The sequence below is a fragment of the Phascolarctos cinereus genome, unplaced genomic scaffold (genome assembly GCF_003287225.1).
Source record: "Phascolarctos cinereus isolate Bilbo 61053 unplaced genomic scaffold, phaCin_HiC Scaffold_7;HRSCAF=346, whole genome shotgun sequence".
Lineage (NCBI taxonomy): Eukaryota > Metazoa > Chordata > Mammalia > Diprotodontia > Phascolarctidae > Phascolarctos > Phascolarctos cinereus.
In genome coordinates, this window is record NW_027556180.1 from 1,978,835 (window position 1) to 1,984,853 (window position 6,019).

Consider the following 6,019-nt stretch of genomic DNA (forward strand, 5'->3'; position numbering starts at 1 on the left):
CCTTCCAGGCTCCTCTCTGAAGATGTCCCAGGCAGAAGCTTGGGGATCAGGAAGCCTCGGGGTTCCAGCGGCTCAGGGACCAAGCAGCTCCCTCCCATCCTCCCTCTCCCCCGTCCATCAGCATTCCCTCCGCAGGCTGGAGGCTCGTTTGCTCTGGCAGGGCTTTCAGAGAGAGTTTGGGAAGAGTCCAACGGCCCAGCCCGGACTTGTTTCCCAACAGGCCGCCTGTGTCCCTGGGGAGGGCATGAAGGTGTCCTGGCCGCAGGTCCCTGGCACTAGTGTGTAGGAGACCTGATCCCACTGTGAGGTTGTGACCACCTCAGACTAGAAGCAGGATTCCAAGGTAAACAGCCAGCCTTCCCAGGCCAACAAAAGGCCCACGAGGGAATTGCCACGTGTGAACGATGGGCTGGGGGAGATGGGGGAAGAACAGGTCATTAAAGCTGAAGCTGCCTGTGAAGCCTCCCCTGCATTCCGCCCCCATTCCCCCTCCAACAGCCTCACCCATGCCCTCATCACTCCTTCCTGGTGTGCCAGCAGCAAGCAGCCTCCCTGCCCGTGCAGGTCACTGCAAGCAGGATTCCCCAGGAAGGCGGCTGGGCTCACATCCCTCTTCAGCTCCAGTGCCTTCCAGACTCCCTGTGGTCCTCCAAGCCCGGAGCCCTCAGCCTGAGTGGGGCATCTGGCCCCCCTTCCCAAGCCCCTTCCCTCATCACCCCTGACCTCCCACTGCCTGGGGCCCTATACCCTCTGCTCCCCAGCCCTCTTCCATTCCTGCCACTTGGCACATTTAGACACAGTTGGCTCCTGAGTACCAGATGAAGGGAAATGTTGGCAGCTGTGTGTGGTGGCATAGTGGGAGTGGGATGTGGCCTCAGCAGGGACCTCTCTACAGTGCAAGGGCCCAGAAGGAGGAGTGAATTCCAGGCAAGGACCATGGCAGAGCACAGGCCTGGACAGAGGAGATGCAATGTTGTGGAGGCACAGCAAAGAAGGCCAGTCTGTCTGGAGCAGAACAACAGGAAGGAGGGAGAAGGCTGGAAAGGTAGGTGTGGGCCGGCTTGGGAAGGGCTTTAGTGCCAGAGAAGCCATAAGGAACCACCAGCTAACTGAGCTCCATCGGGCTGGGGCAGAAGTCCAGGGAGGACCAGGGAGGTATTGGGCGTTTAGGAGGGTACAGGGTGAGGGAAGCTTTAAAGGCCGACACTCGGCAACAGACGGGTTCCCCAGGGCAAAAGAGAGTGTGGAGCTGAGGAGGACACCCAGGTTTCCAGCTTGGGGGACTGGGAGGGTGGCTGTGCCCTCAAGAGTCATCGGGAAGGGGGGGGAGGCAAAAACGAGTTCAGTTCTGGACACGTTGGGTTTTAAGATGCCTGCTGGACACCCAGTCTGAGGCATTCACCAGGCTGCTGGAGACCCGAACCCAGAGATCAAGAGAGAGACCTACATGGTTAGGTGGCCTGAGGCAGGCAAGGATGGACTTGGAATCCAGAAGACCTGAGTTCCAATCCAGGCCTGGTTTAAGACACACTAGCTGCAGGACCTAGGGAAAGGCACTGTACCTTTCTCCACCTCAGTTTCTTCATCTGTAAAATAAGGATAATTATATTACCTACCTCTCAGAGTTGTGAGGATCAAATGAGACAACACTGTCAGTCAGTCAACATTTATTAAGCATCTGCTCTGTGCCAGGCACTGTACTGAGCACTGGGGATACAAAAAAGAGGCACACAGCTGTCCCTGAGCACTAGATCGATCTAGTGGGGGAGGCAGCGAGCAAACAAGCATGGTAAAAAACACATGGCAAATGGGAAGTCATCAAGCCAGGGAAGGCCCTGGAGCTAAGGGCGGGGGAAGGCTTCTTGTAGAAGGAGGGGTTTACCAATAGCTCACCAATGCTTACATTTCTTAGGAGTCTGGCCACTAGGGAGGATGTTCTAATAAACTTTGTCTTTGGCTGAAAAACAAAAGGAGGGATGTAAAGGAAGACAGGGAGGTCAGTAAACTTGTAAAATGCATTGCTCAAAGTGATATCCAAACACTAACTGTTATAGCTGCGTGTATGTCTATGTTAAAGTCTGTGTCTGTGTCTATGCCTACATCTGTCTGTTTCTATATCTGCGTCTATGTCTATGCTCATGACTATGTCTATGTCAAAGTCTGTGTCTGTGTCTGTATCACCACACACCTGGGAATCATCTACACAGAGATAATAAATTAATCCATGGGAGCTGATGAGATCACCACATGAGACAGGGCCCAGGGAAGAGCCCTGAGGGACACCCCCCGGAAGTGAATGAAGATCCAGCCAAGCAGACAGAGGGGAGCTGTCAGAGAGGGAGGGGTGTTCTGAAAACCCAGAACAAAGAGTATCCAGGAGGAGAGAGTGACCGGCAGTGTCCAAGACTGCAGAGAGGCCAGGGAGAATGAGGATTGAGAAAATGCTGTTGGGTTTGGCCACTAAGAGGTCACTGGAGAGAGTAGTTTCATCTGAGCAAAGGGAAAAGCTGTAAGCTCGCCCGGCTTTGAGGTCACCTCTCCTGACCATTAATCACACCCGGAAATGGTCTCCAGCCCAGCAGGGGAAAGTTCTGACTGTCCCTCAGGCGTCTGCTGAACTATCTGTGTCCCAAGGCTTCTCTCTCCACAGAAGAGTTCATCAGTAGAATTCTTTCCCACCTGGAAGTCTGGGAACCCAGATGACCAAGAAAGCCTGGAGGGGAAGGACCAGTGGAGGCTGGCCACCAGGCCCTGCTGCCCATGAAATGGGGCGAAGAAGAGCTGGGAACTACCAGCAGGAGGCCCTATAGCTGTGCGCCGATCAACCAAGGCAGCCCTCATCTGGCCAGTGATGGGGAGCTGGGAAAGGGCCAGAAGGGAAGGGGTGGGTGGCAGCTAGAGGGCCTGTGTCTGTCACTCCAAGGAGAGAGGAGGGCAGGGGGCAGAGTGCCTGGGTCTGCTCTGGCGGCCCTGGTCTGGAATGGCTCCTGGGGGTGGGGTGCCCAGAAGGGACCCCTCGGCCACTCCTCCCTGACACATCTTCATTACCACCACTTTCCCATGGCCTCAGCCTTCCCTCAATATGCCCTGGGCTCCTTCCCTACTCACCCCCACTGACCAGGCTGGAAGGAGATGGAAGGGGCCCCTGAGGCCATAGAGACTGACCTTCACTTGAGCAGAATTCCTTCGAGGAGATCCACACTAACGGGAGGGTAACCTGTGAAGGCTTCAGGGGAGGAAGAAGCCACCAACTTCACGCTGGGATCTGGCATCTGGACTCACTCTCATTCTTAGGTTGATCTTGACTTCAAGCCTAAGTCTACCTCTCTGCAACCCCTCCTCTGCTCTGCTGCACTGCTTCCCCCTTCAAAATTCTTCTGTGTGGGGCAAGCAGAACAAATGTGATCCCCTTCACATCCACGAGACTGTTTCCCTCCTCGAAGATCCTGCCATGCTCCCTCCCCTGCCCCCTCCCTCAGCCTTCTCTTTTCGGGGTTCGGTGCCTCAGTTTCCTCACATGGCCCTTGGGTGGCGCAGACCTGAGGCACTTCACCAAGATGGTCATCCCCTCTGGACATCTGCCAGCTTTTCCATGGCCTCCCTAGAAGACTAGGACAGATGGGAGACAGCCAGTGACTGCTTCGGAACGGAGAGGACCCCTGGGCTTGAAGCCCCCCATCTAGGGGGATGGCTGAGATGGTGCCAAGGACAGACACAGGGCGGGCAAGGAGAGGAGGAGGTTTGGGCAAGAAAGAATGCACCACCACCATCGCTGCCTCCAACCAGGGCGCCATGGAGGAATGTTGGGGCACTCACACGGACAGCAGCAGTCTGACCCTCTGTGGGAAGACTCTGACTGGCTCCCTGATGGGGAGGGAAGGCTGGCAAGCCTGGCAGCCCCAAGGGTTGAGCCCTGTTAAATTTAGCCTGTCTATGCTCCTGAGGCCCCGATCATTGGCAGGTGTTCCCAGGCCTTCCCTAAAAGGGCCTCTCAGAGCCCAAGGTTGGCAGCCCATTCTTCCCCAGGCCCTTGGGCTTAGAAGGCCTGGCTGCTCTGACCAGGAGCCAACCCCAATGCTATTTTCCCCTGAGCTCTGGACCACAGACCCCGAGGGAGGGTCGAGCCAGCTGGGCTTGCCTGGGATCCTCAGTTATTTAGCGGGGCACCAGGAATGCCATCTTCTCATCTTTGAGCGACTGTGACATAAAAAGGGCTGAGCCTTGTTCTGGCCTCAGAGGTACACAAGGTTCCATCTCAGGAAATCCTTCCCAAAAGTGAGAGCAGCCCCCAAGTAGCTGGGGGGGGTCTCAGGATGTGGTGACCCCCCCCCTGCCCTGGAAGTCTCTAAGCCAAGGCTAGAGACCCCTCACTGAGCTGTGGTTGGGGGGCCTCAGTCAGATAACTGTAATCAGGGGATTTTAGATTGGCAGAGACCTTGGCCATCAGTCAGGTTACAGATGAACAGACAGACTTCTTGGAGAAGGGAAGTGTCTAGCCCAGGGTCACGCAGTGCTGGGGCTTGGGCTGGGCAGATCGGGGCACAATGCTTTGTTGGTTAAATGGGTTCTCCCCATCTTCCAGACCTTGCCAGCACATGCACCCCTGGGCTTGGGGGGGGGATTATTCACCTTCTCCTGCAGGAGCTGTTTATGGTCCTTTCTCTTTGGGGATGGGGCCTTCCCCAGGGGGAGAACAGCTGGGCTTTGAATGCCGGCCTTACACTCACCCTCACTGGGACCTTGGGAGCCTCTCCATTGAGGCCTCGGCTTGCCTTCCATACGTTTCTATAATGAACTTTGCAAAAATATTTGGGGCTTTTCCTACATCCTCTCTTCCCAGCACCCCCCCCCATGCCATCATAGGGAAGCTGCAGTCCTGCAGAGATGTTGGGGGGAGTAGGACGGTGGGAGGAGCCCCCCGACTGGGCCTGGCTCCTGCTCTGGCACTCCCAGAGCATAGCCAGGGCATCTGGCCTCCCTTTCCTTGTCTGGAAGGGGAAAGGATGTCCTGGGCGATCTCTGAGCCCAAACGCCCCAGTTAGGTCTGAACCAGCTACACAGGGCTGGCTTCATGAGTAACTGTCTTGGCCAATGCCTCCTCCCTCCTCCCCACCACCTGGCTTCAGGGTAGCACAGAGAATAGGGACATGGGAGGCCACTGGGGGGTATGGGGGGACTTCCCTGGGTTCCTGCTTGGCGGAATAGAGCGGAGAATGCTACCAGGGCCTAACTGGGCAGCATGCGGGCCGAGAATGCAGACAGAAGTCTGTCTGCTTGCTGTCCTCAAGACTGGAGCCTGAGTTGTGGCCTCGTTGTGGTGGCTGGGGCACTTACAGATGGGGCAGGTGCCAAGGTGGGAGCCGTAAGGGAGATGCCAACCCGGCCCTGTCCATGGCGAGGGCCTGAAGGTGGCAGGAGATGGGCACCTGGATGATGCCCAGAGTGGTGTGTGCCAGAGCATTACAGGTGAGGTAAGGCCTGCAGAGATGATTGCCCGCATTTTATAGATGAAGACACTAAGACCAGACAGGTAGAGGAATCAGGGTCACCGCGCTTGTCAGTCACAAGGTCAGGAGGTGGACCCAGAAGTGCTGGCTCTAAATCCGAACTCTGCCTCGGGCACGAGGCTCAGGAGCCCACTGGCAGCCTTGTGCTGGTGCATCTGATAACTGGGTCTTTTGGCGTTAGACCAGGGCTTGGGGAGCCTCCCCACTTCCTCTCAAAGCTCAATCTGGAGCTGCGGGCTGCTGGAGGGGGGGCGGTGTGGTGGAGCCTGGAGCAGGGCAACAGCTCCCAGTGGAGGGGCTGGTGCCTGGCTCTGCCCGGCCCATACCAATGACGGACGGCTGTCGGGTGGGCATCAGGCTGTCGGGCCTCTGCCCCCAGATGTTCCTATTCTTAGGACAGGCTTATCTTGCCCCAGCTGCAAAGCCTGCTGATCTTTTCCTGTGTCTGACAGCCCAGGCTTCCTGCTGCCAAGAGGCCCCAGCCGGCCCGGCTGCTGGGATACAGGGGCAAG